Source organism: Nerophis ophidion, linkage group LG18, assembly GCF_033978795.1.
Source record: "Nerophis ophidion isolate RoL-2023_Sa linkage group LG18, RoL_Noph_v1.0, whole genome shotgun sequence".
Taxonomy (NCBI): domain Eukaryota; kingdom Metazoa; phylum Chordata; class Actinopteri; order Syngnathiformes; family Syngnathidae; genus Nerophis; species Nerophis ophidion.
The window spans coordinates 28970414-28981613 of NC_084628.1; the positions used below are offsets into that span (position 1 = coordinate 28970414).

Genomic DNA, 11200 nt, shown 5'->3' on the forward strand with positions numbered 1-11200 from the left:
TGCTTTTAACAATTTTTTTGTAAATGTTGGACCTAATCTAGCAAATGAAATTGTACAACCTGAAAACAGTGCAAAATTTAATGAACAAACCATTCAAAACAATTTAGAATCGTTTTTTATTTCCCCCGTTAATGAAAGTGAAATCCAAACAATTGTAAATTCTCAGGAAAACAAGAAGTCAACAGACTGCTGTGACTTGGACTTTTCTCTGATCAAGGAAGTTGTTGATTTTATAGCTGTTCCCTTCACTTATATTTGCAATATTTCTTTTATAAAAGGTGTCTTCCCAAAGAAAATGAAAACGGCAAAAGTCATTCCCTTCTTCAAAAGTGGAGATAGGCATCAGTTCACAAACTATAGGCCTATTTCTTTACTCTCACAATTTTCAAAAGTCCTTGAAAAATGATTTGTGTCAAGACTTGACAGTTTTATTGATAAGCATCACTTGCTAAGTGAACACCAATACGGTTTTCGATCCAACAGGTCCACTTCCATGGCAGTGAGGGAACTAGTTGAGGAGGTAACCACTGCAATTGATAAGAGGGAGTTTGCTGTTGGTGTTTTTATTGACCTGAGCAAGGCCTTTGACACCATTGATCACACATTACTTTTAAACAAAATGCATAGGTATGGTGTCAGAGGTCTTGCTCATGATTGGTTGAAAAGTTATCTTGGTGGCAGAGAGCAGTATGTGCATATGAACAATGTAGATTCAGACAAAAAGATCATGACACATGGAGTACCCCAAGGTTCTGTACTGGGACCAAAATTGTTTTTACTGTATATTAATGATATTTCCAAAATCCTTAAAAAACTCAACTGTATTCTTTTTGCTGATGATACAAGTCTGTACTGTTCTGGGCAAGACCTTGACCAACTCCTAGAGACTGTAGAGATCGAACTCCACATACTAAAGCAATGGTTTGATGCCAATAAACAATCAACCTAAATAAAACTAAATATATAATTTTTGGAAATAGGAAAAATAACATACAGCGTCATATAATAATTGATGATATGGAGATAGAAAGGGTGTATTCAATAACATTTTTGGGAATCTATATAGATGATAAATTGAATTGGAAACTGTACATAAATATACTTAAGACAAAGATGGCAAAAAATATTGCTATGTTACATAAAATTAAAAACTCTGTGAATCAAAAGGCTCTTAACATGTTATATAATTCTTTCATACTCCCATATCTTAACTATTGTGTTGAAATCTGGGGAAACAATTACAAATCAAACATCAACTCTATATTTTTACTTCAAAAGAAAGCGATTAGAATTGTAACTTATGCAAATTATCATGACCATACCAATGCTCTGTTCATTAAATTAAAAACATTAAAACTGCACGATCTTGTTGACCTCAATACTACTATTGTGACTTACGAAGCTCATAACCACATGCTGCCTGAGTGTCTACAAGTGAGATTTAAACCCAGAGAGAATCCCTATGACCTCAGAGGTTCAGCTTTCTTTCAGAAAGCAAAAATAAGAACAAGCTTAAAAAGTAGATGTGTTTCTGTCAGGGGGGTTCAACTGTGGAACAGCTTGGATTATTCCTTAAAATGTTCCAGTTCCATTCACACATTTAAAAAACACTTTAAGACCAATGTCTTGAAAAAATATATCACTCTTGAATTAACATTGTAGTTAATACTATGATTAATGTTAATTAAAAATTAAACATGAGATATAAATAATAATAGAAGTACAATTGTTTGTATATATTGTATATATAATTAGTGCAAAGGTCTATATGTACACAGGGATATTTCACATGCCTGTACTGTGTATAAAATTGAACTACGTTCATGTTGTTTATAATGTGTATTTATAATAAGTTGTGCTAAGGACTTTTTATAACTTTCACTTCAGCCTAAACCCTTTCGGTCTGTAACATTTTTTATTTTCAATCTATGAATGTACAACTTTTTATTTTCAATCTATGAATGTACAACTGTTTTTTTTGCTTTGTTGACCATTGACCGAAGAACAATAAACTTGAAAAAAAAAAAATTGAATATCTTTTAAGCTCCAGTACATTAATCATTTCTTCAATAGCTTCATTTATCGCCATTGAGGTTGTTTGTTTGGACCTAAAGCCATACTGACCGTCATTGATTATATGATGCTTCTCAAGAAAATATTCAAGTCGAGAGTTAAATAGTTTCTGTAAGATTTTTGAGAACTGAGGCAAAAAAGAGATTGGTCGGTAATTGGTGAAATCGTGTTTGTTGTCACTTTTGAAGAGCGGAATTACTTAACCATTTTCACTTGACTTGGAAATTGGCCAGTCTGGAATGATAGGTTACATATATGAGTTAAGGGTTTTACAATATTCAGTATAACTTTTTGAAGCAATATCATGTTGATGTCATGGCAGTCAGTGGAGCACTTACTTTTACACTTCCGCACAGTGTTTGTCACTTCCTTCTCATTTGTAGCTGAGAGGAAGAATGATCAAGAATTGTGTTCAATAGTTGATTTTCTAACTCCATTGTCTGGGATATCAACAGCCAACTTAGGAACAATATTTACAAAAAAACTATTGAATTTATTCATTACATTACTCATATTACAATGTTCACCGTTTTCATCAATAAAGTAATCAGGATAAGTCAACTTTGAATAACCTTGTTTGATTAGACTATTCAAAACATCTCAAGTTCCTTTTATATTGTTTTTGTTTTCATATAGTTTTTGTTTTGATAATATAACCTTTTGTTTGTTCTTATAATATCAGTTAGTTTATTTTTGTACTTCTTGTATCGTTGTTTGACTTCTTTTGTTTTATTTTGATGAAAAATACTTTTTCTTTTTACAGGCATTAATTATACCTTTTATGATCCAAGGGCTTTTTTTATTTTTTCCTTTTATAAAATATTCTTTCACAGGGAAGTATTTATTATGCAGGGAAGTAAAGATGTCTAAAAAATGACAATAAGCACTGTCCACATTTAGTTCTCTGTAAACTGAAGTCCAATCCTGAACTGCTAAACTATTGTTTAGAGCACAGATTGTTTCCTCAGTTGTTATTGATTTAAAGATGTTTGCCATAGTGTCTTTGGTTTTCTTGAGATGACAGTCATATAAAGTAAAAACAGGTAAATGGTCAGTGATATCACATATAAATAGGCCACAGGTGATTTGATTTGCCATAATGTTAGTACAAATGTTGTGGATGATAGTGTCAATATGTGTTGTTATTCTGCTTGCTTTGGTTATGGTTGGATATAGAGACAAGCTGTACATTGCGTCAATGAAGTCATCAACATGTTTTTGCTTGGTTGTGTTGAACAAATCAATGTTAAAATCACCATAGATAAATATGGTTTTATGTAGGGCTGCGAAGCTTTGGGTGTCCCACGATTCGATTCAAGATCGATTCTTGGGGTCGCGATTCAATTATAAATCAATTTTTTCGATTCAACGCGATTCTCGATTCAAAAACGATATTTTTCCGATTCAAAACGATTCTGTATTCATTCAATACATAGGATTTCAGCAGGATCTACCCCAGTCTGCTGACATGCTAGCAGAGTAGTAGATGTTTTTTTTAAAAGCTTTTATAATTGTAAAGGACAATGTTTTATCAACTGATTACAATAACGTAAATGTGTTTTAACTATTAAACAAACCAAAAATATGACTTATTTTATCTTTGTGAAAACATTGGACACAGTGTGTTGTCAAACTTATGGGATGCAATGCAAGTGTAAGCCACTGTGACACTATTGTTTTTTTTTATAAATGTCTAATGATAATGTCAATGAGGGATTTTTAATCACTGCTATGCTGAAATTATAATTAATATTGATACTGTTGTTGATAATATTCATTTTTGTTTCACTACTTTTGGTTTTGTTCTGTGTCTCTCAATTGCTCTGTTTATTGCAGTTCTGAGTGTTGCTGGGTCAGGTTTGGTTTGGAATTGGATTGCATTGTTATGGTGTTGCTGTGTAGTGGTTTGTTGGATTGATAAAAAAAAAGATTTTTTTTGAAAATGAGAATCGATTCTGAATTGCACAATGTGAGAATCGCGATTCAAATTCGAATCGATTTTTTCCCACACCTCTAGTTTTATGGTTCACAGAGGAAAGTACAAAGCCCGTTTCGATATGAGTTGGGAAATTGTGTTAGATGTAAATATAAACTGAATACAATAATATGCAAATCCTTTTCAACCCATATTCAATTGAATATGCTACAAAGACAACATATTTGATGTTCAAACTCAAACTTTATGTTCTTTTGCAAATAATTAACTTAGAATTTCATGGCTGCAACACGTGCCAAAGTAGTTGGGAAAGGGCATGTTCACCACTGTGTTACATCACCTTTTCTTTTAACAACACTCAATAAACGTTTGGGAACTGAGGAAACTAATTGTTAAAGCTTTGAAAGTGGAATACTTTCCCATTCTTGTTTTATGTAGAGCTTCAGTCGTTCAACAGTCTGGGGTCTCCGCTGTCGTATTTTACGCTTCATAATGCGCCACACATTTTCGATGGGAGACATGTCTGGACTGCAGGCGGGCCAGGAAAGTACCCGCACTCTTTTACTATGAAGCCACGTTGTTGTAACACTTGTCTTGCTGAAATAAGCAGGGGCGTCCATGATAACGTTGCTTGGATGACAACATATGTTGCTCCAAAACCTGTATGGACCATTCAGCATTAATGGTGCCTTTACAGATGTGTAAGTTACCCATGCCTTGGGCACTAATACACCCCCATACCATCACAGATGCTGGCTTTTCAACTTTGCGCCTAGAGCAATCCGGATGGTTATTTTCCTCTTTGTTCCGAAGGACACCACGTCCACAGTTTCCAAATATAATTTGAAATGTGGACTCGTCAGACCAAAGAACACTTTTCCACTTTGTATCAGTCCATCTTAGGTGAGCTCGGGCCCAGCAAAGCCGGCGGCGTTTCAGGATATTGTTGATAAATGGGTTTGGCTTTGCATAGTAGAGTTTTAACTTGCACTTACAGATGTAGCGACCAACTGTAGTTACTGACAGTGGTTTATGAAGTGCTCCAGAGCCCATGTGGTGATATCCTTTACACACTGATGTCGGTTTTTGATGCAGTATTGCCTGAGGGATCAAAAGTCCATAGTATCATCGCTTAAGTGCAGGGATTTCTCCAGATTCTCTCAACTTTTTGATGATTTAGGGACCGTAGATGGTAAAATTCCCAAATTCCTTGCAATAGCTCGTTGAGAAATGTTGTTCTAAAACTGTTCGACAATTTGCTTACTAAGTGGTGACCCTCGCCCCATCCTTGTTTGTGAATTACTTAGCATTTCATGGAAGCTGCTTTTATACCCAATCATGGCACCCACCTGTTCCCAATTAGCCTGCACACCTGTGGGATGTTCCAAATAAGTGTTTGATGAGAATTCTTCCACTTTATCAGTATTTATTGCCACCTTTCCCAAATTCTTTGTCACTTGTTGCTGGCATCAAATTCTAAAGTTAATGAATATTTGCAAAAAAAAAAGTTTATCAGTTTGAACATCAACTATGTTGTCTTTGTAGTGCATTCAATTGAATATGGGTTGAAAAGTGTTTGCAAATCATTGTATTCTGTTTATATTTACATCTAACACAATTTCCCAACTCGTATGGAAACGGGGTTTGTAGTTTAGCCATCCATTCATTGAAAGTTTCAACTCATGAAGATATTTGTCTTTTTGTCATTTAGGATTTCCACTGTTAGACGTTCAAATAATCCATCGACTGCTATGGTCATGTTTGTTAAAACTTTAAATGTAACAGAATTATGAATGTACAATGCAACTCCTATTTTATTTATTCTGTTTATGCATATTAATTCATAGTCATTCAGACTAAAATCAATACCTTTATCATTGTTTAACCAGCTTTCAGTCATTGCAATAATGCTAAATGGATGACTGGATTATTTCAAGTAATCCTTGATAGCCTCAAAGTTAGTGTACATGCTTGGACTATTGAAATGTTTTATTGACAAACTATCTTCTGATTTTACACTGTTTTCATATTGTTCACAGGTACAATAATTACGTTTTTTTACAATCGCAGAGAAAATAAATCTTATCAGGGTCTATCTCCACATCAGTCTCTGTTGTGGCGTGGGCTTTATTACTCACACATTTCCAGTTCTTTTTGTTGATGTTGTAAGCTCTTCACTTCTTAATACACCTGCGTCGGCGTCATGTTCCTGATTAGCGACACGCCGAAAAGGCCCTTTGACCTTCTCAAAGAACGAAAGGTGTGTGAGACTTACAGGTAAGACCGGCCAGGTGACGTCCACGCAGCTGCAGGCGGTCGGCGGCCATCAAAGTGGCGCCAGGTCAGGAAGCCGCGCCCACGAGGTAGGGCTGGGCGTATCGATACTGGCGTGATGTTCTCGATACTTCACCAAATTAAGCGAATCACTCCGATTAGCCAAGTTCAGTATTTGTTTTCACCTTATTTGCACTACTTACTTTATTGCAATTAATAGTATTACTTTTTTTATTTGAATTTCTCAGTTATTTTGTTTTGTGTTCATGTTTACAACTTTGTTCAATGACTAGAGTTTTGTTATTTACCTTAAGTGTTTGTGTGTTTTGAGGCGACAAGCCAGGTTCAGTAGTTGATTGCGCCTTCTTTGCATTACTTTATTGCTATAGATATTACTCTTGTAATAAATATTTTATTTTTTGACTTAAATCGTTGTCCTGTGTTGTATTATTATCATAATCAATTAATAAAGGCAAAAGTACAAATTTGTTTTTCAAAAGTATCGATACCCCGAAATCCCCCCATCAGATGACACTTCCGGTATCGGCGATACTGGCCGGTATTGGCTCGGTATCGATACCCAAATTGGCGATATTGCCCACCCCTAGCACGAGGCCCCGCCTCCTCCTCCTCCTCGCCGGGACGTGACGTCATCCGCTGCCCGCGTTATTGTGTCGTGCCTCGTCTTTTTTGTATACACATTCCTTCCATTTTGACACAACTAAACACATTTAAACGTTGATATTATCTAAAAATGCAACTTTATCATGAACAGTCCAAATGTGTTTTTATTTGGTACATACCTGCAAGTTGTACATCGAATGTTACAAATGACAATAGATTTGAAGGTTAAATCCTTTTGATTGAGTGATACTTTTATTAGTAGATTGCAGTTCAGTACATATTCCGTACAATTGACCACTAAATGGTAACACCCGAATAAGTTTTTCAACTTGTTTAAGTCGGGGTCCACGTTAATCAATTCATGGTAGTTGAAAGTTTTTTGGGTGTTTTTTTTACCGTAAAATTGACTGTACTTTGACAGCATATTACTGTAAATGAATGAAACAGTGCCAGTGTTTTGTTTTTGTTTTTACAGAAATGTCTTGCAAATGAGTAAAAATCCTGGCATTTTAGCTGCTCGTTTATGGTAGTTAGTTTTTACAACATATTACTGTAAATGGACCAATAGTATCAATCAATCAATATTCACTTATATAGCCCTAAATCACTAATGTCTCAAAGGGCTGCACAAACCACAACACAAACCACTACGACATCCTCGGTAAACCCACATAAGGGCAAGGAAAACTCACACCCAGTGGGACGTCGGTGACAATGATGACTAAGAGTACTACTGTTTTTTTTATAGTGAAATTCTGGCAACTAAGCGGCCATAAAAAAATGTGTACTGCTTTCCCATTTACAGTCATACACTGTAAAAACAGCCGTAGATTTTACGATGCAAAAAATTGGCAGCTCGGTTGCCAAAAATGTTACCGTAAAAAAAAAAAAAAAAAGTGTTGTTTACAGTAAAATGCTGTAAAGAACATCAAACATTTTACAATAATTGTGCTTGTTTCTAACTGTAGAATTTACAGCATATTACTGTAAGTGGAATTTAAAGTGATATTCTGGAAAAAAAAAAAAAAACTGTGGCAACATTTTCCTATTTAAAGTTATACACTGTAAAAACAGCCGTAGATTTTACGATGCAAAAAATTGGTAGCCTAGTTGCCAAATTTGTTACCGTAAAAAAAAGTGTTGTTTGCAGTAAAATGCTGAAAAGAATATCAAACATTTTACAATAATTGTGCTTGTTTCCTAACTGTAGAATTTACAGCGTATTACTGTAAGTGGAATTCAAAGTGATATTCTGGAAACAAAAACAAAAAAAAAACTGTGGCAACATTTCCTATTTACAGTAAAGCACTGTAAAAACTGCCGTACATTTTACCTTAAAAAAAAAAGGCAGCTCGGTTGCAAGAATTTTTACGTAAAAAGACATCCATCCATCCATCCATCCATTTTCTACCGCTTATTCCCTTTCGGGGTCGCGGGGGGCGCTGGCGCCTATCTCAGCTAAAATCGGGCGGAAGGCAGGGCACACCCTGGACAAGTCACCACCTCATCGCAGGGCCAACACAGATAGACAGACAACATTCACACTCACATTCACACACTAGGGCCATTTACTGCCGAATTTACGGTAAAATCCTGGTGACTTAGCTGCCTATTTTTTGACTGTAGAATTTACAGTAGTTTTTACAGCATATTAGTGTGAAAGGAAAAACGGTACCACTCTTTTTTTACAGTGAAATTCTGGCAACTGAGCTGCCAGTAAAAACAAAAAAACCGTGGTACCGTTATCCTATTTACAGTAATTTTAAAAAAAGTCGTAGATTTTACGGTAAAAATAAATTAGCAGCATGGTTGCCAAAATTTTACCACGAAACAGCAGTGCAGTTTACAGTAAAATGCTGTAAAGAACATGGCAAATTTGACAATCATTTTGCCTATTTTCTAACCATAGAATTTACAGCATATTACTGTAAATGGAATTCGCAGTGAAACTCTGGAAACTAAACTGCTAGTAAAAAGAAAACCAAAAAAAACTGTGGCACCATTTTCCTTTTTAAAGTAAGACACTGTAAAAACTGCCATAGATTTTACGATGCAAAAAATTGGCAGTTCGGTTGCCAAAAATGATACCGTAAAAAAAGTGTTGTTTACAGTAAAAAGCTATAAAGAACATCGCAAATTTTTACAATAATTGTGCTTATTTTCTAACTGTAGAATTTACAGCATATTATAAAAACAAAAAACAATGGCAACATTTTCCTATTTACAGCAATACACTGTAAAAAATGCCGTACATTTTACCTTGAAAAAAAAGGCAGCTCGGTTGTAAGAATTTTTACGTAAAAAGACATTTAATGCAGATTTTACGGTAAAATCCTGGTGAAAAAAAACTGGGGTACCGTTATCCTATTTACAGTAATAAAAACAACAGCCGTAGATTTTACGGTAAAAAATAATTTGGTAGCACTGTTGCTAAAATTTTACCGTGAAACAACAGTGCCGTTTAGAGTAAAATGCTGTAAAGAACATGGCAAATTTGACAATAATTTTGCCTATTTTCTAACCGTAGAATTTACAGCATGTCACTGTATATCGAATCCGCAGTGAAATTCTGGAAACTGAGCTGCCAGTAAAAAAAAAACTGTGGCACCATTTTCCTCTTTACAGTAAGACACTGTAAAAACTGCCGTAGATTTTACGATGCAAAAAATTGCCAGCTCTGTTGCCCAAAATATTGCCGTAAAAAAAAGTATTGTGTACAGTAAAATGCTGTAAAGAACATTGCAAATTTTACAATAATCGGGCTTATTTTCTAACTGTAGAATTTCCAGCATATTACTGTAAATGGAATTCACAGTGACATTCAGGAAACAAAAAAAAATGGCAACATTTTCCTATTTACAGTAATACACTGTAAAAAACGGCCGTACTACTTAAAAAAAAAAAGGCAGCTCGGTTGCAAGAATTTTTATGTAAAAAGAAATTTACTGCAGATTTGACGGTAAAATCCTGGTGAAAAAAAACTGGGGTACCGTTATCTTATTTACAGTAGTAAAAACAACAGCCGTAGATTTTACGGAAAAAAATAATTGGCAGCACGGTTGCCAAAATTTTACCGTGAAACAACAGTGCCGTTCACAGTAAAATACTGTAAAGAACATGGCAAATTTGACGATAATTTTGCCTATTTTCTAATTGTAGAATTTACAGCATATTACTGTAAATCGAATTCGCAGTGAAATTTTGGAAACTGAGCTGCCAGTAAAAAAAAAACTGTGGCACCATTTTCCTCTTTACAGTAAGACACTGTAAAAACTGCCGTAGATTTTACGATGCAAAAAATTGCCAGCTCAGTTGCCCAAAAGATTACCGTAAAAAAAAGTATTGTGTACAGTAAAATGCTGCAAAGAACATTGCAAATTTTACAATAATCGGGCTTATTTTCTAACAGTAGAATTTGCAGGATATTACTGTAAATGGAATTCACAGTGACATTATGGAAACAAAAAAAAAAACTGGCAACATTTTCCTATTTACAGTAATACACTGTAAAAAACAGCCGTACTACTTAAAGAAAAAAAGGCAGTTCGGTTGCAAGAATTTTTATGTAAAAATAAATTTACTGCAGATTTTACGGTAAAATCCTGGTGAAAAAAAACTGGGGTACCGTTATCTTATTTACAGTAGTAAAAACAACAGCCGTAGATTTTACGGAAAAAATAAATTGGCAGCACGGTTGCCAAAATTTTACCGTGAAACAACAGTGCCGTTCACAGTAAAATACTGAAAAGAACATGGCGAATTTGACAATAATTTTGCCTATTTTCTAACCGTAGAATTTACAATATATTACTGTAAATGGAATTCACAGTAAATTTCTAGAAACTGAGCTGCTAGTAAAAAAAAAACAAAAAAAAATGTGGCACCATTTTCCTATACAGTGTGTTCACTGTAAAAACTGCCAGACATTTTACAAAAAAAAAAAATTGCCAAAATTTTACCATAAAAACCTGTAATATGGTGTAAAGAACACCGCAAAATTGTCCACTAAATTCTGGGTGAGTAACTATTTTTTGACGGTAGAATTTACAGTGAAATTCTAGAAACTGAGATGCCAGTAAAAAACAAAATGTTCTCATTTACAGTAACACACTGTAAAAAAAAAAAAAAATGGCAGCGCGGTTGCGAGAATTTTAGCAGAAAAAAGTGCCATTTACTGCAAAATTTTACGGTAAAACTAAGTTGACAGTTTTTACTGTAAAAATCTGCAGATTTGTTTTCCAGAGTCCCTAATAAAATGTCCCAATGAAAGGTAAAGGAAAATGTGTAACAATG

At 34.6% G+C, this 11200-nt stretch overlaps 1 protein-coding gene across 2 annotated transcripts in view; it reads right to left on the reverse strand.

Annotated features, from left to right (window-relative positions):
- b3gnt2l (UDP-GlcNAc:betaGal beta-1,3-N-acetylglucosaminyltransferase 2, like) overlaps nt 1-6435 on the reverse strand; it is a 14983-nt gene extending 8548 nt beyond the window's left edge. The window contains exon 1 of one of the 2 annotated variants that reach the window (XM_061877919.1): nt 6285-6435. The gene's annotated coding sequence lies outside the window, so the exon portion shown is untranslated. Of the gene's footprint in view, nt 1-6147 lie in introns of both variants that reach the window. The other variant, XM_061877918.1, reaches the window with a different exon arrangement.
- Nucleotides 6436-11200: the final 4765 nt, after the last annotated feature.